Below are 22786 nucleotides of genomic sequence, written 5' to 3' on the forward strand. Positions count from 1 at the left end.
TGATTAATTCTAGCTGCCTTGTGCATGTTGCTGTCTGATGGAACATGATGTCTTTATGTAGCCATTGCTCATTGCGGAGTCTCTCTCATTGAGGAAATAAAGCACATGTTTGTAGCCTGTTGCTCAAGTGCTGATCTACTTGCTTTGGCTGAATCATCACCCACATGCACATTATCACTGTTTGTTTACCTTGCTACTGAGTTAACCAGCAAGTGTTTCTACAGAGTAGAAAGGGAGGAAAGAATTGTTCAAGCTTGTTTTTGGCTGAGATCTTTTAGCTTCTCTGTTGCTGCATAGGCACACTCCAGGTACCTAGGGCAATGGGCACCTTCAGAGCTATCCAGTGGAAGGGCAGATCCCCTTTTGAAGTGACCGTATAGTATTGATCGTGCAGCTCTGCGAAGAGGACAGGTGGGGTCCCTTTGGCTGCACTCGTGGTGTGTTTTTGCATTTATCGTTCTTGATACAGTGAGTGTTACTATATGTTGCTGCTTCACTGAAGGTCGGTCTATCTATCTAATCTATCTATGTGTGTATGTGTATGATGGTAGAACCTAGGCACCCAAATGATGAAGCAGGGCCTCATTGTGGTGGGTTCCGTACAGACAAAGAAGAAAGCCCCTACCTGGACAGCTTATAGTCCTGGTGTCAGGTGGGCAAATTAGATGAGAGTCAGGGAGTGTGGGAGGTACCAACCTGAACAGAGTTTAGCAGGAGGAGAATGCAAGGCTCACACTTCACAAGTTGCTGATGCTCACTAAAGGTTCCAGCCAGCAGCGTGACTCCTATAGAAGTAGAGGTGAATACTCATCTTGCAATTGCTATCCATTTATTTGCCAAAGGAGGTAGGGAGGTTTGGAACGCAGACATCTGCCCTTGTCACTTTAATAAAGAAGGATTTCAAGCCTGATAGTCCTGGGCAAGTAGGTATGGTGATAGTCACCGCCTTTAATGCTGTTGTGGTCAGCTGGGTGCAGCACCGAGGACTGGGACCCGAGTCCTCTCCACGAAGGAAAAGGAAGAAGGCGAATGACAGGCGGAAGTTGGGATGCACAGTAATTGCCCTTATCTACCGCACAGAAACAGACTGACGTAGAAAATGAAGGCGGCAGAGGCAAGGGGGAAAAGCCCTAAAAGAAACAGTTAGCACTTAGTGGTGCAGCCTTGTGATTCCATCAGCAAAGCTGGCTCAAGCAGGGTCACTACTGGGATGGGAGTGAGGATGGGTTGGATCGTTATGGGGCGACCCAGTGCAGTGCATGCAGGTGTTAGTGATTCAGGAGTGGGGCCCTGTCCCAGTGGCTCTTCTAGCTCAGTGGTTTCTCAATCAGGAGTACACATACCCCTGGGGGTACACAGAGGTCTTCCAGGGGGTCCATCAACTCATCTAGAGATTTGCCTAGCTTTACAACAGGCTACAGGAACAGCACTAGCCAAGTCGGGGCAAACTAAAATTTCATACAGACACTGACTTGTTTATACGGCTCGATATACTATACGCTGAACTGTAAGTGCACTATTCATATTCCTATTGATTTATTTTATAATGATCTGGTAAAAATGAGAAAGTCAGTAACAGTGCGGCCGTGACACTTCTGTATTTTTATGTCTGATTTTGTAAACAAGGAGTTTTTACGTGAGGGGAAACTTGGGGGTCCACAAGACAAATCAGACTCCTGAAAGGGGGGCCGTAGCCTGGAACGGTTGAGAGCCGCTGCTCTAGCTGAAGATCTGTAAAGTCTTTCATCAGCAGCCTTCCTCTGCCTCCTTTCTGGCTGCTCCCATGATGGGGCCTCTTGAAACATGAGCAAGAGCTGCAGGAGTTCACATGAGATGAAGGGAGGAAGAAAAGGGCAAATTTCTGTCTTTAGCTAGCAAGAAGAAACGAGTGTCAGCCTGGAAAATACAGTCGAGGGGAAATGATAATAAAATGTACACAGAAAAATTAGCCCCATATTGATCCATAACTCAACCTTCAGTTTTTTAAGTGGTTCATCAATATTTAGGGGGTTGGGTTTTTTTAGTGCTGTTTGTTTTAATACAAACGGTGCTGTTTCTGATAATTGAGCTTAGTCAGATCCCGGTTTCTCCCATTCTTAATTGTATCCCTCTCTGTATGTGGCTCCTGGGATTAGTGGTCAACTCCATTATCTTATCAGTGCTTATAATGCCATGTGAGGTGTGTTCCTTCTCCCAGGTGAAAGGACAGATGGTTTTACAATTGCCGCACAGGACTGGGCATCTGTAGCTCTGGGTTCTCTTGGCAGCCACAGATTCACAGGGTGTAAACTAGGGCATATCACTTTATAGCTCTAATATGCTTCATTTTTCCCATCTGTAAAATGGGGACAATGAAACTGACCTCACTGGGGAGAAAAGCTGAGAGGGGAGGGGAGGAGACTGAGATTTACATTAATTGATTGAAAATCACCATGAGTTTCTCAGACAGAAGGTGCCTTGATCCTGCAATATACTGTGAAGCCAGCTGGGTCTTCTTGCAGGTTCAGTGGCCCACTTGAATGTTGCAAATAGCAGGATTGGGGCCATGCTTGCTGTCCAGATACTGAGCCCACCTGGGTTATGAGATCTCAACGGTTTGCAGTGCAAAGGAGTGTGACTGCGGGCCCTACAGCACGGGATTCGAGCCACGCTATTTACATTTTCCACACAAAGACCCTAAAATAATCTTCACAATCCAAGAGAAAACTTTAATAGTTATCTGATGGTAAATTTCCATGTCAACTGCTCTGGAATTTGGTTTCAAGGCAGAGCCAGGAAAGGCATATTGTCACTGGGGGATTCCTGGTTATGTGAGAGCCACAAATGTGCCCTAGCAGGGCAGCAATCCAAAAGATTGAACATAAAGTTTGAATGATACCAGTTGCCTCATTCCAAGATGCAAATGAAACACCAAATGTTCCGGTACAAGCTGGGGTGGCAGTTTCTCTTTTTAGAAGGATTTGGCCACCCGCAGATTGGGTCTCGTGTAGTTTCCTTCTTGAACATATTGAAGGCAGAATTCAGCTTCTTGATCACTTATTCCATACGGCCATTATTCCTCCTGGATACAGTTTTGCATTTGACTCTCTTTTTTTTTTCTTTTCTGTTTGGCTTCCAATTCCCTGACACCCCTTTCCCTTGTCTGCTGATTTTTCATCAGTGAGACTGGGGTCCATCACAGCTTTAACATTTGTCGTGGTCAAATGTTGGAAGAAAATAAGCATGGAGCAATTGTGTATTTCTAGCACTTCGTCATGTGTTTTCTTTCATGTACACTCATTTCATAGTCACACTCATTCAGCCACACAGATGCACGCTCACTCATCCACATGGCGACACTCACACGTGCTCAGGTACTTACACTCACAGAAATGCACATGCTCACACTAACTCACTCTCACGCTTGGCCTAGTCCTTACCCCCATCTCAACCTGAATAAATAGGCAGGTCTTATTGAAGTGGTGTTGTAGCCATATTTGTCCCAGGATACTAGAGAAACAAGGTAGTCTGTTTCAAAAACAGACTTCAAAGAGAAACTGTAGAGCTACAATTAATTTGCAAACTTAACACTATCAATTTGGCCTTGAATAGGGACTGGGAGTGGCTGGCTCACTACAAAAGCAATTTTCCCTTTCTTGGTATTGACACCACCTCATCAACTACTGGGAGTGGACCACATCCACCCTGACTAAATTGGCTTTCAACATTGGTTCTCCACTTGTAAAGTAACTCCCTTCTCTTCATGTGCCAGTAAATATTTGACTGTATCTGTAATTTTCACTCCATGCATCTGAACAAATGGGTTTTTTTACCCACAAAAGCTTATGCCCAAATAAATCTGTTAGTCTTTAAGGAGCCTCGTTGTTTTTAAGGTAGGTGAAGCGATATCTTTTACTGGACCCACTTCTGTGGGTGAGAGAGATAAGCTTTTGAGCTCCACAGAGCTGAAGAAGCGCTCACCCACCTCGTCTCTCTAATAATCTTTGTCATTTTGCCCATTAGTTTAAGGATCTTTTGTATAAACGCTGTGTGTCTTTAGTTACCGCTGAAGAGGAAAGGGTGATGGCAAGCAATTGCTTCTTTCTCTGAGGAGTAATTGTTGCAACAGCACATGGCTTTAAGCTACTCTATTAAGTTAGTGTTTCTAGCACCTATCATATGAGCCTTGATTCAAAGCATACAGGGACAAAGTAAACATCCCAGGGGAGGAGAGTCAGTCCTTTTGTAAAAAGCAACAGAGGGTCCTGTGGCACCTTTAAGACGAACAGAAGTATTGGAGCATAAGCTTTCGTGGGTGAATGCCCACTTCATCAGACGCCATCAGAACTCCAATACTTCTGTTCGTCTTAAAGGTGCCACAGGACCCTCTGTTGCTTTTTACAGATTCAGACTAACATGGCTACCCCTCTGATACTTGAGTCCTTTTGTAGTGCTCTTCTCTTCAGCACAGATCTTCCCAATGACCAGACAGCATGGTGAGAAATAGATTTGATCTGTGGTGTGCCCTGGCCCGTGGGATCTCTGGGGCAAATGTGGTTTATTACGGGAGCTCGTTGTGAATGGGCCGGGGGACTGTGGAGAAATGCACAGGGCTGAGAGCTTAGTTTAGTCTGAGAGTTGCTCACATTCCCCACAAATTTGTTTTCTTTTATTGTTGAAAATTTGCATCAGAGATAAGGAACCAGGGGGCTGAGGTTGCAGAGAGTCCTTCACACCAAAGGAAGGAATCCCGCTGCATTTTAAGGGGTTTTTTGCATGAATAATTTGTGCATGTGCCCTCATTCTGGGTCCTTGTTGCAACTGCTTCCCACATGGGCTGGAGCTGGATTCGAAGCCTCCTGTTTGAAGTGGCTGGTCTGCAGGATCTAACTGCATCGGCAGGTTGGAATGAATAGGGAATGAGACTGCTCTTTTAAAAGGAAGACTTAATTTTCCTGTGGAGAGAGCGAGAGCTCCTGGGGTCTGTGGGGTAAAGAAGCCCTCTGCTGCATATAAGTTGTTGTAAATATCAAGTAGGAGCATTAGGCCCTTGTCCTGCTCTTATTTCTGTCTTGTACAGCACTAAGCACATTGGTAGTGCATAGAAAATGATTAATGGAGACTAAAAGCCGGCTCCTGTGGACTTCAGTCAGACCAGGCTGGCCTAAGAGTTGCTGTGAGCATGAAACAAAAACAGAAAACTCACAGCTGAGTTGTCTGGGCCAGAAGCCTTTTCTCCTGGGCTCTTTCACACACTAGCCGCGGGTGTGAGAAGCATCCCAACTTCTGAGAGCTCGTGGGAGTGGGACCTGTCGCTCCATGGCATGCTAATTGTACATCTGGTCCCATATTACAGGGCGCGTGGGGATACAGTCATGCACCCTGAAAGGAAATCTTGGGAAAGTGTTGGTGTGCCGATGGCACCTGCCCTGGCAGTTGTGAATGAGGCTGGTGGGTCTCACAGCCCCCTTCTCTTCTCCCCGCCATAATTTTGCATCATTTACTGGGCACTTACAATGTTACTGAGAATTGGACATTGCTAGAGATTCTGGAGGGCTTTGGGGCATCTCTGCTTCTTTCATCCCTCATCTAAAGCATTCACTCCTCCCACCTTCTCTAAATGAAATGGTTTCTTTGACTTTCTTATGCTGTCTCTCTGTGCCCATGGGGGCCCAGTCCCTTGGCATGGCCTTAGCCAGGTAGTGCAGACCATGTCTGGTACCTACTGCCTCTTCAGCGGAGATGTGAAATTGGGAGGGACGCTTGTGTTGGCACAGGGGAATGGAAGTGGGAAGGCTTCTTCAGGCTGACTCAGTTGAGCTGGGCTTACCTTGTCTCAAGTGGAAATAGTCATTACGTCATGCACCATCTGACACGCATTAGGTCCCAGAGAAGATGACACTGGTACCAGCAGTTTCTTTCTGAGTCTTGGCAATCTGGAGACCCCTTGTCTGGCACCTCAAGGCGCTGCCCAGAAGGCAGCCTCCCTGCTGGTAACTTAGTGAGAATGTATTTGGCATTACCCTTGATACTTGGCGTCATGACTTTATTTTTCATATGAAAAGCTATCACCTTCGTGGCCCATTTATTCCATCAAAATTAATACAAATGGCATTGAAAGCATGCGTGATCCCTACAGAATATCTCTACTTAGTGATCTGACACATTGTAACCCTAGAGCAAAAGTAGCCATATTTTAAGGGAAATAATAATAATAATACACATTTTTAGCTCCTTTCATCTGAGTATCTTAGTGATTAAAAAAATTAGATAGCAGAAGAATCCTCTGTGACTTAGGCTAGTATTCTATTTTACAAATGGGGAAATTGAGGCACAGAGCGATTAAATGACTTGATCAAGGTCACACAGAGCTGGAAGTAGAATCCAGGTGTGCTGGCTCTTGGCCCACGGGTCTAACCATCAGGTCACACCCTCTGCTTTCCTTCACTGGTCTTCTTTTCCTAGCCTGTATATTGTGCCAATAGTGGATATTTCTGCACTGTTTGGAAAGTGGAACCATAAATAATTGATTGCTGTCACTTTGTATCACTTGGCGGTACCCTGCAAGGATTGATGCATTGCTCACTGTGTCAGTGTGATGGAAAGTTGCATAAACGGAGTCAATGAATTGCTAAGTGTTTGAAAATCTAGCCTGCAGCTCCTACCCCAATATACACACACAGACACACACACACCTCCTGATTTTATCTACAGACTTCAGCTGGAAACATTCTTATGGTGCTTTTAGCTTTTGCTAGCAAATCTAATTAGGACTCCTTGGAATAAGAGAGGGGCCAAACTTTTCAGCTAAATTTTTTTTGGCAAAAAAATAAATAAATGCAGATTTGGCAACATCGAAGCATTTATCGAATTTGTATCAATTCCCCAAATTGTTTGTGTTGAAAACAAATTCCTCCAACGTTGAAATGTTTTGTTGTGACATATGTAGGTTTGAAATGACTTTTTGTTTAGAAATTTCCTTCAATTTTATTTTAAAAATATTCAGTAACATTACCAATCGCTCCGTCAAAATGAAATGTTTAGTGTCAGGTCGAAGAAAACATTTAACTCGACCCAAAATGAATTTGCTTTTTTTTTTTCCTCTTCGATTTGCCAAATTTTTTTTAAAAAATTCGTTGTGGGTCCAACCCCACAAGACTGGGTTTTACAGAGTAGCTAGGAAAGCGAAAAGTCTATTGTTTGCACTGCTGTCCTTGGAATAGGAGAACCCTGGACCCAACATGAGTTTAGCTCTTCCTCCCCCTCCCCCAGATGCTGTTGGAATGAGGTGAAGCTCCAGGCGCCCTCTAGGATCCTAGAACTGAAGCGGTCCTTCCCTCGGGCATGGGGGAGCTGTCAGTCACACACAGCCACGCCCTCCAGGCCCAAACCCCAATGCTTGTGTTTTGACTCCTTTGATCTTCCTCCCTCCCCAGCCCGGCCTGAGCAAAAGGAGCAGCTTGTCGATAGGCGCCCGCTCAGCCAAACTCCCACTTGCCGAATTCTCAGAAGACAACGACTGTGCATACAAGCCGGGCAGATGTACGTCCGCGTGTGCATTTGCTATGCGCGCCTCTCGGGCGGGTTCAAAGACTGCTGATAAACCTGCAGCTTGGCCAGGTTGCTTCACGCCAGCAGGGAAAGGTGGAAATGCCAATGTGATGTGCGCCAGCTCATGCTCCAGTTCCTTCTGAATAAGAACTCCATGGAGGTACTGACTGGATCCACCCCAGGGCTCAGGATGGGTCAGGTGGCTTTATGGCTGCTGTGTCTGGGACAGTGATGGGGTATAAAACCCCATCCTGGGCAGCACAGAGTTAATGAGCTCCCCTGTGAGAGCTGTCAGACTGGCAGGGAGGAGCTTAAAAGGGGGAAACCCAGAGCAGAGAGGTCTTCAATTCTCAGCTCCCAGAGCAAGCGCTGGCTAAAGGCAAGAACGTCTCAAAGGACTGCTGCCTGGCAGCCCCCCCCCAGCCCCCCAAAAGGGAAGGAGGGAGGGCATGATGCTGAACCACTTTTGATGGGCATTATTCATTTGCATTCGCCAGTGAGGTTAGTTGCCACAGTTTACCTGAAGCCCTCTGAGGGAAGAGAGCTGTACCACGAGTTTGTGTTTGACAGCCCCAGACTGGGGGGACACTCCAGGCTGGTTATGACTCTGACTGGATTGGTGTGGTGGAAAACCTGGACAGGGCAGAGCAGAGCCCTGGGTGAGTGCTGTGTCCCGGCCTAGGGGTGCCCTGGAGTAGGAACCCTAGTGACAGAGAACATCATGGTTCCCCTCTTCCTGTGCAACAGGAAGCTATTCTCTGTAACTTCCTTACCTCTCTCTGGAAGCACATTAGTTCTGGACATGCTCTCATGGATTAACACCCATGTAAGATAGCACAGGAATGTAGAGCAGGAGGAGATGGATCACCCTTTAAACTTTGAGTGAGAAGCCCAGATTTTCTGGAGGACACCCTGTGTATGCAAACTGGGGTTCACATGCATGCAAACAATTGTGCATGCAGCTGGTGCAGCGTTAGACGCCACTTTGGAAAGTTTGGTTCAAAACATTTTTTTGTGTTAGCGTGATTGTGTAAAGAGCGTGCCCAAGTCTGAGCGGTGTCCCCTGGGTACATATTACGTTACTCCAGGTCTGTCCCTTGGCTTCTCCTGGTGTTGCCTGGTTGTGCATCTTTTCTAGTGTAATCCCTTCTGTGTTTGAAGCCAAATCCAGCAAAGTGGTGGCAAGAGGGATCCTCTGGGATGAGCTGTCTGAGTCTCTTCCCATATACATATGGTGAGGCATCATCCTACCAAATTTCTTCGGTTGGTCAAGCTAATTGAGGGTATGAAGAATCTAGGCAGGAGCTGTTTCTTCAGTTCAACTAGCCAGAGGGACAAGAAATATACCCCACAAGGTTAGAGACACTCAGGGTACATCTACACTGCAAAAAGAGACCAGTGGCAGTGAGTCTGAGCCCAGGACAACTCACTTGGGCAACAGGGCTTGTACTAGGGGGCTAAAAACAGCAGTGTAGATGTTTGGGCTCAGGCTCAACCCAGGGAGGATTTCGGAGCCCTGGCTCCAGCCCGAACCCAAATGTCTACGGTGCTATTTTTAGCCCCGTAGTGTGAGCTCAATTCAGTGGACCCAGGCTCTGAGACTCACTGCCGTGGGGTTGTTTTTGCTGTGTAGATGTACCCTCAGTTCCCAGCAGGTTGGAGCCACCATAGCTGGCTCCTTTGCCACTCCTCCTGTGGCCCAGGGCATGATGGGAATGTTAATGAGCTTTAGTTTTTCTCAGCTGGTGCAATAGACTCTTAGCCAAGTGGGTGAATTTTAGAGCATCTCTGAAGCTGCTCTAAACTATGCCAGAGCCCAGTCCACTGTAGAACAGCTGTCAGGACCAGGGAGATACCACTGGCTCCTTTTGGCTTCCTCACCCCCACTTTCTTGCATCCACTGGATAATGGAGGCAGCTAAGAATCTGGCTCTTAATTCTTGCTGAGGATGATGGAAATGGTTGAAATCAAAAGGCTCATCTGAGGGGTTCAGTGTTTAGGGCCTGAAAAGACCATTATTATCATCTAATCCAGGGGGTCTCAACCTTTTTCTTTCTGAGCCCCCCAACATGGTAAAAAATCCTCCCTGGCCCACCTGTGCCCCAGCTGTTTTTCTGCATATAAAAGCCAGGGCCGGTGTTAGGGGGTAGCCAGCAGGGCAGTTACCTAAGGCCTCATTCCACAGAGGACCCTGTGAAGCTAAGTTACTCAAGCTTTGACTCAGCCCCGGGTGGTGGGGCTCGGGGCCCCAGGCGTCAGCTCCATGTGATGGAACTTCAGCTTTCTGCCCTGGGCCGCAGCAAGTCTAATGCGGGCCCTGATTCGCGAGCCCACTGAAACCTGCATACGGCCCCCTAGGGGACCCCTGGTTGAGAACCACTGATCTAGGCTGACCTACTGCAGCACGCAGGCCAAAGAACCACACACAGTAATTTCTGGCATCGTAGGGGGCTGAAACCCATAATTCGGTCTGGGGGATCTTCGCATTAGAACCCTCCTATCACTTCACTCTGCTCTTTTGTCCCTGCTTACCCTGGCTGTTGCCTGCTACTATGAAGGGTTTGGGTCACAGAGGATTCAGGCTGCATCAGCAGTAATTCTGGACTGGTTGGAGGTTGACGTGCAGGATGGGGTGGGTGACCAGGAGAGGGCCACCTGCCTAAGGATGTTTTGTAGGGTCTGAGTCCATAAAAGACAAGTGGTCATTTGGCTATCACTGTTGGCAGCTGGTGCTGGCTTGAATGCGCTCAGTTTGTACTAAATAAAACTCCGCGTGTAGACTTTGGATTATCAGTGCGATGGATTTAAAAAGACAGAGGATGTTTAAATAATGCTGACATGGTTGTGAAGTTGTATATACGTTTGCCATCTACGTTGCAGGCTACATCAATCTGAAGACCCAAAGATATAGTGTCTGGTGATGGCTGGCGTGCTTAACTGTAAATCTCAACCTCCCTGGATCATTTCTGGCCCGTTCAGCAGTGCCTTGGAGTTTAACCCAAACTCAGCCAGGGGCCAGACATCAGAAGGAGCAGCTTTCTCAGGGAAGGGCGCTGAGGTTGTTAGCAGGGCCGGCTCCAGGCACCAGCTTAACAAGCAGGTGCTTGGGGCGGCCAAGGGAGAGGGGCGGCACCTGCGGCAATTGGGGGCGGCAGGTCCCTCACTCCCTCTAGGAGCGAAGGACCTGCCGCCGCCGATCGCGGCTTTTTTTTCTTTTTTCTTTTGCTTGGGGCGGCAGAAATGCTGGAGCCGGCCCTGGTTGTTAGCTGGGATCTTGGTCTTGTGTGTCTTCTAAAAGATGCGCCTTCAACAGCAGCTTCCGCTCACATCCTTCCCCTCCCTCTGCTGGTGCTGAGGACCGGTGGAGTTCTGCTGCAGGAGGGGAAGGAGGGTCCGGTCCCCCTGGGGGGAATTTTTCTATTGTGTACCATGCAGCACAGCTATATGGAGACTCTCTGTACTCTAGCAGAGTGGATGAGGGGTTTTGTGGGGGGGAGGTAGCTCAGAAAAAGACCAGTGGGTTAGTAACTATGCAGTTCCGTCACCCATTCCACCCAGGTAGGGGGGACATGCCAACCAGCAGAGCTACTGCAGCAGACGGGGATTCCTTCTTTCCCCAGATCTCCCAACTGCACGGCCAGGTGGCCCGGGCCATGTATCAAGGACACCGTTTTGCTCTGTGCTATCGCACCAATTCAGCACTGACTCAGAGGGAAAAGCCCCCCGTCCTAAATCACCAGCTCCCTTTCCGGAGCTTTCTTGGTCAGTCTCCCATCTAAATACGAACCGCTCCTAACTCGGCTTAGGCTGGGCCTTTTCTAACCTCACAGACTAAGTCAGGATGGCTACAGTGACCAAAGGGAATTAGCTGAGTGGCCAGTTTGACCCTCAATGTCCGAATGATCACGTGAACCAAGGGAAACCAACAGAGGAACATTTTTTTAAAAGAAAAGCACAGCGAGGAGGACTCCTTTGAGAACAAGCCCTTATTGTGTTCTCTCTGTTAGATCAAGCTGGGCTCTCGCTCCGCTTGACAGGGCACAGGCATATCCTAGTTCTGATCAAAAACTTGACTTGATGCCCCTCGTCAAAAGCCCATCAGAAACGTATTGGTGGCAGGAAGGTGCCGCACGTGCAGGGATAGGCTATCCCCATCAATCTCGCTTGCCTTGTATTTTGGAGGCAGCGTGTTCCAGTGGATCAGACGTTGGGCTGGGACGCAGGAGACTTGGTCTTATTCTGACCTGCTGGGTGACCTTGGGCAAGTCACTTCCTCTCTCTGTGCCTCCATTTCCACTCTTCGGCTGTGGAGATTTCATGGTCTTTGGGGCAGGGACCCTCTCTTTATATGTGGGTGTAGAGGGCCTACCACAATAGGGCCCTGACCTTGGCTGGGGCCTCTAGGTTCTACTGCACTCCAGTAATAAGTTATCCCATGTATCTCTTGGCTAAAGGTGAATTATTGTGCAAAGAAATAGTGCAGAGTGGGCCGGCATAGAGACAGAATATTTCAGGCCCTCGACCATAAACACTGCCAGGAAACTGGCTAATCCTGAGCATACAGACTACCTCTCGGCTGGGCAGTCTCCAAAAGGTTAATAGGAAATAAAGATTATAAATTAAAAAAATCCAGCAATAATCAACAGTGCATGCCTGTGACTTTAGACAGCAGTCTGGGGGAAGCTTGGGCGTTAGTGAGTTACACTGAGAAACCACTCCCCTTTTTCATGCTTAGCAAGCCCAAGTCTCACCCACTTGTCAGTGTGTGTTATGTATCCCCTTCGCTTCTTGATCCACAGAGGATCTGAGACTGTTACAGCCCTCAGCCACAGAGCCTGGCTCTTTAGCTCCAGAGATATGGATTCATGCATTTATCTTTGGATCAATCCCTGGTGTTGGCCAAGATCGCAGCTGACACGCAAGCACACACTTGGCCCCCTGTTTTATGGCTCCGTACCAGCCCACAGAGCTGGCTGAAAAAATTCTCCTGCCCTCTTTGGCTCTTGAACTAAATTCCCTCCCTCTCTCCCCGCGAGGGGATCCCGCTGGAGCAGGGTCGAAGCACATTGGCAGGCCAGTGCGTGGGAAGCTTACGCTGTTACTGTTTGTGCTATACCTGTCCTGAGCATAAATAGAGGACTTTGGTTTCCAGGGCTGTGAATCCTGAGTCTTTCACCAGCACAAAAGGCACTTAACCAGATTTTGTTTTCAAATGTTCCCCTTCTCACGACAGCTGGCAATGAGTAATCAGAACAGGGAAGCAGACTGCTCTCCTGAGACCTGGTATTAGTAACTCATTTTGCCCTTTCCTGCAAAGCCGTGATCAAATCCGCAATAATGTCGCTCTGTATCACGTCTGCGGCTAATAACCCAGATAGGAGACATGCAAACATCTCTTTAGAAGCCTAGAATTGCTCCGGGAAGATAAGGCGAATGAAGACGAGGATTAGCTAACTTGCTGAGTCATTGTGGCGGACACACATTTTCAATATGTTTCACGGGGAACATGGAGTTTAGTGATCAAAGCAGCTGTTTCAGTTCCAAAAAGCCTACAAATCATATTTGAGACCAGATTGCTGACTGCCATGGCCCCCCTCCCTTCCCCAGAGTCTTCCTCTGGTTGGGGTTAGCTGGGGATTACTGCATCACTTCTGGTATTTTGCGTCCCCACCCCGCAAAGAGCAACCCACCGTTTGGAGCATGGCGAGACCTGAGGCCTGACTTCGTTGTTATGTTGTCATCCCTGTTCAAGATGCCGGATTTCAAAGACAGCAGCAATAGCACAGGAGGATAAGGTTTACTCTCCTCTATCACCCGGGGCTCATCAAATCCTGCTTCCTGTCTTGCGGTTGCACGGTTGCGATGCAGGGTGCTTCGCCAAAAGGCAGTTCCCCATACGCTGCAATGCACCGCGGTAGCTGCAGAGTGCTGTACCTGTATGGGGGTGGAAGGAGCAGACGTCAGCTGACCTTTGGGGGAACGTTTCAGGAGTGGAAGCCGCAATGAAGGCAGGAACAGAATGCCAAGGAGCAGCTTGAACAGGCTCCGAGTGGATTTATTTGGTTTAAATATCCCTAGGGAGACACAGGGCAGATTCTCCCTTGTGAGTGAGCTCCACTCAGCTCAGGGGAGTGGTGTTGGGGGGAAGGTTCAGGGAGCTAGTTATGGTTCCTGGAGTCTGTGCTGCCTAGCTCTGGCCTCTATTAGAGCACCCCCTAGGTTGCTCTAACTTACACCTATAGAGCCCTGCCATGCTCTGTCTACATCCCCTCCCTAGCCCCATCACCCTGTCTCATGGTAGGGATGTGGCTAGCACAGGTGTGGGCTCTGCCATCTTTATACCAATGGGAAATCCCCCCCCCCCAACCCCCCGGTAAGAGGAATTCTCCATGGGCTGTTTATGGCCAGAATCTATAGCAGCACCAAGGGGCAAACCAGGATCTGCCCCGGCCTATCTGTGCGATGCACATGACACCTAAGTGGATTCCACTGAAACTTAGTAGGGCTAAAATGCTGCATCTCTGTGATAAGTAGAATGGATGGGCCAGTTTGGCTTAAAATTAGACTCTCCTCCCATAGGATCATTTCAAACCTTCTCCTGTGCTTCCTGTTGAACTGGATCCACTCAGGAAGTGTTGCCTCCCCTGTTTCTGCTCTCTTCTCCCTCCCTTTTGGTTGATGCCGGAGGCCCATTGCTGCCTCTGCTGCACTCTTGAACTCCCCCGGTAATCGTGCCCCATAAGGCCTAGCGCTCCTGGCAAGCCCCAAATCTGGCAGCTTCCCGGGTAGTGCTGCGTGTTCCACTCAGGGAAGCCAGTGGGGGAGCAGCAAGCCCATATCGGCACCTGCCCAGGCCGGGAGGAGAGCTGTGTGATTTTTTTTTGCCTGGAGGAAGACTCCAGGGGGTGTGGGAGGATGAGGTCCTCTTCCAAAAGAGCTTTGGTGCAGAGTCTGCTAAGGGAGATCAGTACAGGGAGATGGATGATGCATCTCCCCAGGAGGATTCTGGGATGGGGCAAGGGCTGTCAAGTTTCACATGAAGCATGTTGTTGCAGAGGGGTGGGTGTGGGAAGCACCTGCCTGATAATGGGAGGTGACAGGAAGGGGGATGGGATTAGAGGGTCTTTGCCAGGTGTGGCTAATTTGGGTGAACTTCTGGGTGCTTGTCCAAAGTGGACTCTAGACTCCGACCCATTGCCAGCTGGGATCCCTGGAGATCAGCACAGTGCTGAGAGAGACAGACAAGTTCCACTCCTCTCTCCGTCACGTTGTTAGCTGTAGTGAGCTCGTTCTGCATGAGTAGCTTGATATTATGAGCATCCAACTATGCCAAGTTTGGCAGGGTGAGTCTGATCTGATCTGGGCCTTGGTGTCTGTCCTCCCCTGAACCCATCCTCTTTGCTCTGTCCTGAGAGCCCTCTGCTCTTCGCATGTTCCCTCAGCATCTCTCTAGCTTGGCACAGTGGTCTATGGAACCTGATTGGTTAACTCACTCGGGCTGGGCCAGGAGTCCAGGAGAAAGAAATGATCTTGGTCATCCATTGATGGAAGCAAAGCTGAGCTCAGCCTTGTTTAAAAAGATAAAAAAGTGGCTCAAATTGGGGCCCCATATCCAAACCCCACACCTCCCTCCCACACAGAGGAAGAGGAGGGCCTGTGTGTATAATGGGATGGGTGAGCCAAACGCCAGATCCCAGAGCACTGGGCAAGTCTGGATCCATACTCAACATACTGGCGGGGGAACATCTTTGTTTTAAAGCTTCTCAAGTGCTGGGTTAACTCTATTTTCCTGTCCACCCACCACTGGGCTCCGTTGGAACCACGTTGCCAAAATTATCCAAGGATCCGACCAGCATCAGAAATTTCTTGAGCAAAACCTGTTCTTGTGACTTCTCCAGACTATTCCAGCAGGTCTGTATAAGCATCCAAATGTTGTGGTTCTTATTCTAATTCATCCCAAACTCAGGCTCTCTTCAGTTTTTCCTGTCTCTATGCTGTCCTTATTGACTATAGTAAATAAAGATGAGGCTTATCAAAATGGTCCGTCTTGTTTCCTTGACATGTGCATCAAGTGGTTGAGGTAATTTCCCATATTACTTTTTTGCTTTGCACCCTTCCTGGAGCCATTGGGATATTGCATATGCTGTGTGTGTCTTGGATCTTTTTTGCTCTCTTTTTCCTTTTCTCATTTGCTTTTTTTTTTTTTTTTTAATGAAAAATCATTTTAAAAAATCCTGAAACTACAAAAACCAGCTAAAGGACTAAGCTTCTTAAAAACACATCTGTGTGACAAGGTGGGTGAAGTAATATCTTTTATTGGGCCAACTTCTCTTTTGTCTCTCGAATATCCTGCGACCCAAACAGCTAGAACAACACTGCAAACAGTGGAAGATAATGAATTTTGCTGTCTGATATGGACACTCAACAACACGAAGAAAAAGGAAACAAAACTTAGCAACAACATCTACTTCCTGAGCAAATGCAAGATAACAGTCGTTGGTCCAATAAAATATATGACCTCACCCACCTTGTCTCTCTAATATCCTGGGACCAACATGGCTACAACACCACTGCAAAGAACATATTTTCTGTGTATAAGTATAAACCTATGCAGTGAACCTAGGGTGACCAGATGGGATGAAGAAAATATCGGGACACATGGAGGGGAGGGGGGAAAGGGGTTCCCGCAGGCAGAGCAAAAAAAAAAAAGCGGAGTCCCACCGGCGGAACAAAACAAAACAAAACCAGGAGTGTGAAATATCGGGACAAATTGCGTCCCGACCGAATGTCGGTCGGGACGCGGGACAAACGCCTAAAAATCGGGACAGTCCCAATTTTATCGAGCCGTCTGGTCACCCTAAGTGAACCAAGCCCTTCTGAACTACATTCCAGCTAAAGGAATAAAGGACTCAACAGAATGACTCAAGTGTCCATGCTCCCGAGGTGCCAGATGGCAACAGGCTGATATGAAAAAGGAGCAGTCCTTTTCAAAAGCACCCTAGAATCCAGGGTCGTGTCTACACTACAGGCACCACAGCAACAGAACTAAATTGCTGCAGTGCCGTGGTGTAGACACGCCCGATGGTAACAGAAGGGGTTTTTCTGTCAATGTAGGTAATCCACTTCCCCAAGCAGCAAGAGCTAGGTTAATGGAAGAATTCTTCTGAGCTGCATCCGTGCCAGATGTGAAACTGGCTTAACTGCAGTACTCTGCTGTGATTTTTTTTTTCACGCCTCTGATCACTGTAGCTATGTCAACCTAACTTTTCTGTAGCTCGTGCCTGGGAAACGCACCCTTTTGGCTTTGAAAGGGTTTGGTAGACTTGATCCTCTTAATTCCCACTGTTGGGTATAGGCCCTTTGCTGGGTGTGACTCAAATCACTTGCTGCTGTTTCAGATGGATGGGTGGGTTTTATGCACCGTGTTGGATGACAAGGTGCAGAATCCCCTCCCCCCCCAACAGGGTATACAGGCCCTTTAAAGCTTGAGGGGAACCCTCCTAGGCCAGCACAGACTCTTTGCAGGTTTACTTGGGGGCAGGGGTACAGTCACTCGTGCTGCAGACTGTGCTGGAATTGCAAGCTTCTGCTTTAAGAGTGGGGCTTGGTAGCAAAGCGTGCAAGCAGTGGCTGGTGATTGTGCCTCACTGCTTTAGGAAGCAGGCTGCTTTGTCTCCCTCTGCTTTGGTTTTCTTACGTTGTCATTGAGAGATCTCAGAATTAAAGTAGCATTGCATTGCTAGGTCCATCCAGCCCAGTATCCTGTCTGCTGACAGTGGCCAATGCCAGGTGCCGCAGAGGGAGTGAACCTAACAGGTAATGATCAAGTGATCTCTCTCCTGCCATCCATCTCCACCCTCTGACAAACAGAGACTAGGGACACCCTTCCTTACCCGTCCTGGTTAATAGCCATTAATGGACTTAACCGCCATGAACTTACCCAGTTCTCTTTTAAACCCTGTTATAGTCCTAGCCTTCATAATCTCCTCAGGCAAGGAGTTCCACAAGTTGTTTGTGTGCTGTGAAACACAACATCACCGAAGGGGAAGAAGTGATGTTAGGGAAGCAGTCTGAGCTTTGGGACCCCAAAAGCACTTCGCTTCTGATTGGTTTTAAGGCCAAAATTGGAAGTCCATGAGCAGGGCCATCCCTAGGCATATGCAGCATACATGTAGGGTACCCGAAAATGTGGGGCACCCCTGGGTCTTAGTGTCTACCCTGCCACCTCTTCCTATCTCTGTTCTGACCCTTCCTGCAGGCTTCCACAGCTGGGTGCTGCAGCCTGGTGAGTCTTCTTCTGGAGGGGATCTAATAACTTAAAAGCGAAAAAGTCTTCCATCCTGCCAACCCTATTAGCACAACATTGAAACTGTTCAAGAGCCATTCGAGTGGTAATGAATCCATTTAACTGCATTTGCCAACCCTCCAGGTATCTACTGTCAGTTTCTGAATTTACTGACAAAAACAGTTGTGCATGACTGTAATATTTCCTCAGACCATGTTAGGCTACTTGACCTTAGTTTAAAATTTGCTTTAAAAATATTTCATTAGTGTGTTGCTGAAGCTTATAAAATCACAGCTCTAAAAAATCCTTGCACAGATTTTTAGATGCACAATCTGAGTGTTCATCTTTAGCTTTAAATGCTTGGATCTTCAGACATATAGTTTTTTAAATAAATCCTTCAAAAGACCCCCCTTATCTAAAATACACATGTGAGCCCGGGCTGCCGTTGGGCACCAGTTTAATAATACTGCATAGGGCCCCCTAAACCCTAAGGACGGCCCTGTCCATGAGCGGGGGGAGATGGGGGCAGGACCTTTCCTTTATCCTGGGTAATGAGGAACAAGCTGGTTCCTAGCTGGTCTCTTGTGAGATCCAGGACTTCACAGTTGTTGGAAAATGTATTCCCTCCTGGCACTTCCCTCCGTGCCTCCTGGGGCAAGGCAGGCTGGGATATCAGCGGGTAGATAACGCTGCCCCTTTCCCAGTCGGGGAGAGACTTAAATGGAAGCAGGCTATTTCTTGGTCTGATCCTTTTTGCTTTATAGTGGACCTTTGAAGCGGACACTTCTGATGAGCGTCTGAACCTATTTCTACGGGAAGGTGTAGACACATCACTGTCGTTTTGGTTAGGGTAAACTGTTTTTAAAAAGAAAAGCTCCAGGCAGGGAAAATTGATATTTTTCTATTTTGGTTATACATTCCATGAGATGCCTTTCTATCTTCATTCTCAGCTATCTTGTTCAGTGACCAGGCCTGGCTGTCCTTTAGGAATCGTTGGTTTTAGCTTCTTTCCTAGCATTCTGTGTCCTCCAGCGAGAAGTCCTTCGGGATAGACGGGTGTGCATGTATTTATTTAGTGACTCTTACTGGCTTATTGACTTTAACACCTTCTTTGAATCCCACTTAAATGCAGCTCTTGTCCTATGATTTCAAATTGATTCAGTTTTCTTCCCTGTCAGCAGTTTCCCTCCCCCAGCTCATAAATTTCACCAATAAATCTTCTGGTTTGTGACCTCTTTAATGTAAGCAGCTGTAAAAATAGTTTTGAAAATACCTCTCTGTAAAGAGGCAGATTGTCCCTTAACAATATCTTATTTCTTAATCCTGGAATGATATATTTTAGAAAACACATGGTATTTCTCTGCAAAAGCCAGTGCTCCGTTTTCCCATGGTTCTTCTGTAATTACTGCCTCAAAAGAGACTTTTTCTCTGTTTGTTTTTTTGGTTTCTGTGGTTGCAGATTAGAATATGGAGATATGAATCATTCATCGGCTCAGACAGACACTGGGGTACAACTGAATGGGCTGCGTATGCCGCTCCACAAGAGGGCGCTGTCTCTTGCCAGCTTGGTAACAAACGCCCACAAATTCCTTTCCTTCACGCCCCTGCACTTCTGAAAACACAGCAGCAAATGTCTCTGGAAGCACCTGAACCAAATCAACTGTTATTTGTATATGCAAATGTAATATTTGCATGTAAGCCCATTAAGCCACTTTGAGTGCATCTTTTCCATCCCCAGGGGGAGCAGACTAAGCAGTTATTTGGGGCTGCCCTTGGGCATATGCTAGATTGCAAACTCTCTGGGGCAAGTGCTGTCATTTTGTTCTGTGTTTGTACAGCGCCTAGCACAATATGGTCCTGGTCCATGACTGGGTCTTGGAGGCACTCCGCTAATAATCATGAGGGAGAAATTGGATTAGGCATTGGCACTTCAGACTCCTGCATTCCCATGCATAGCTGGATAGCTAAACCAAATTTAGATGAGATCAACTCTACAGAGTGCAGAAAACATCTGGAGTTCAGGCTTGGCCAATAAAATCCGCAGCTCCTATTGATTCTTTCTCATGTGCAGAGGGCTACGGTGGGTACTAGGGGATTAACTTCGTTCCTGTGAACAAAGCATCGAGAAGCAGTGACGGATGTTTTGCGTGATGCATTGCTTGCTGTACCTGAGGGATGGAGCTCAGACTGTTGCATCTGTAGTTGTCTGCTCCGATAAGGGCAGTTGGATCTCAGAACTCAAAGAGGGCTGGGGAGGAACAGCAATGAATGCATCACTTCCACTTTGTAGAGCATTCATTGCCCATTTTGTCAGGTGTGTTAAGGACAGGGCGGTGGAATCCGCTTCCTCTGAAAGATCAGATAACCCTCAGAGGTGCAACCAGCTGAGCGAGAGATCAGCAATTGGATGCTACCAGGGTTGAGATACCCGCCTGGATGGAAGAATCATCTGATCCACTATGGACAATCTTAAATAACTTCCATTTTTCTAAAACCCGGTGGGCTGAGCGGTGCATTTGCCACTTGCAAAGGCAGCTGTGTTAGGCATCCATCTTATTTCCTGCTGTTCATTTTGCTGGAAAGCAATGGACTGACAGCGCCTCCTAGAGGGTGGAATGCACAGCGCAACTTTCCTGGCCCTGTTCTAGTACCCCTCAGTCTTGATCTGTGATGACACCATGTACGTTTCAATGCTTAGTCTTGGCTCTGTCCTGAGCAGGGACTGCTGGTCATGCCAAATAGGGCAGTAAATTTGTGCTGTGGAGAAACGCCTTCTAATACCTAGGGCAGAGAACCACCAAACTCATCGCATTGATGACTTAAGGTAGAATTTAAATCTAAGTCCCCAGAACTAAAAAGCGAGAGCATTAGCCTGGTTTCCTCCCCACCCTGTGAAAATGCCTCTGGAGTGAACCCAAATGCTGGTGTTTCTGGTGTACAGTGCTATTACAGTATTTCAGCGGTAATCAGGGGAAAGGCTGGTGGTACATGTCTGACAGCAGACAGGCAGAGGAGCGCTGCAGGAGAGACAATTGTCTGTAGATTAATTCAGAGGCATGTTCATTTTTAGCAGAGTATCTGGCCCATTTACATCAAAATTCTTCCCCCCGCCTTCCATCCTGAAGAGGTTTTCGCTCCTTTTTTATTTCCTCTTGAGTGCCCTGCACATCCTGGATGAAGCGATGAGACTCACCCCCCAACCCCATTTGTTGCTCACCCTGAGCCCTTGTGTTGCTGATGCCAAGCTTGCAGATGAGAGAGAGTGCACTGCGGGTACCCCCTGGGCCCGTCAGTGTCTGTCTCTTCTCAGGCATAGTTGTCTATGAATAGTTGAATAAAGCAGGAATAAGCAAACCCCCCTCACACTCAGGAACAGCCGAGGGAGCTTAGGAGAAGATGCAAAAATCCAAGCTGGTGCAGCCATTTTCATTTGGGGAGTTACCTGGAATAAAGGCTCCAATTTGATTCTGCTGAGCAGAGACACGCCATTCCTCTCGCCGTTTGAGTGCACTGCCTCACACTTGTCCCCAGTCCCCTGACAGACCAGGGAGAAAGGGACCCAGGAATTGACCCTGGTCTTTTGCATGGCACAGGAATGGGCTAACTGATGTATCCGCATCTTATACTGCATTAGCCTGTACCTTGTTACTATTCTGTGCGGCCTTTGCTTCGGGAAAGTACTTAAACACGTCCTTAAAGTCCATCCCCATTTAGCAAAGCAGTTAAGCACCGACTTAACTTGAAGCATGTGCTTAAGCACTTTGCTGAACAGGGATCCTTTCCAGACTCAAGGCTGAAAGATGGGGGCGGGCTGGGTGGACACAACTGATTGCAACATGGGCTGCTACTAAATGGGACAGAGTGGTCTAGTGGCTAAAATGGAGCAACGGCAGTCAGGACTCCTGGGTTCTGTTCCCAGGTTTGCTGGTGACTTGTTTCAGAGTAGCAGCCGTGTTAGTCTGTATCCGCAAAAAGAACAGGAGTACTTGTGGCACTTTAGAGACTAACAAATTTATTAGAGCATAAGCTTTCGTGGACTACAGCCCACTTCTTCGGAGTGACTTGTGTGACTCTGAGGATATGTCTACATTGGCAAGTTTCTGCGCCACAAGTGATACCACTTTTATTAAAACGCTGGAATTAAGCCGCTGTTGCGTGTCCACACTGAGCTCCTTGTGACTGTGGAGCATGTCCACGTTAGTAGCTTCTGAAACACCACAGAGAGCAGTGCATTGTGGTAGCTATCCCAGTGTGCAAGTGGCTGCAGCGTGCTTTGGGAAGGGTTTGCAATGCCTAATGGGGCAGGCACAGCGTCACATGATGCAGGTTTCCCAATCCCATTGTTTCATGGGCGTCCTACTACATTGCCAGCTGCTTTTCAACTGAAGTGGGGGGGAGAGTGTGTGACAGGGAGGGTGTGTGTATATGGAGGAGACGCACACCCACCCACACCCGCAGAGCCTGTCAGAAAGTGCTTTGAAAGGGGAGGGGCGCATGTCTCCAGGGCAGCCGAGCTCAAAACAATGAGCAGAGCAGTCACTTGAGGCATTATGGGACAGCTCTGGAGGCCAACTACAGCGCAGAAAGCAATCAAGTGTCTACACTGGCCATAGAGCGCTGGAGCCTCTGTGCAAACAGCCTTACGACTCTCGCTGAGGTGGCTTTTTTTACAGTGCTGCAACTGAGGAGTTTCTGCGCACAAAGTGGCTTGGCGGTGTGTACACGTCTGCCGTTTGAGCGCAAAAGCTGCTTTCCTGTGCAGAAACTTGCCAGTGTAGACAAACCCTGAGCAAGTCAGTTCATCTCTCTCGGAGTTGTTTTCCCCATTGGTGAAAAGGAGCTAACGCTGCTCCCCCGCTTCATAAAGTGCCTTTTGCCTTACAAACAACGAGCACCGTCGAAGTGCAAAGTAGGCTGATGGTTGGTGAAGCTCCAACAGCCCGCTCGGCACCAGACCCAGACAGAGCGACA

This window comes from Chrysemys picta, chromosome 18, assembly GCF_011386835.1.
Source record: "Chrysemys picta bellii isolate R12L10 chromosome 18, ASM1138683v2, whole genome shotgun sequence".
NCBI lineage: Eukaryota > Metazoa > Chordata > Testudines > Emydidae > Chrysemys > Chrysemys picta.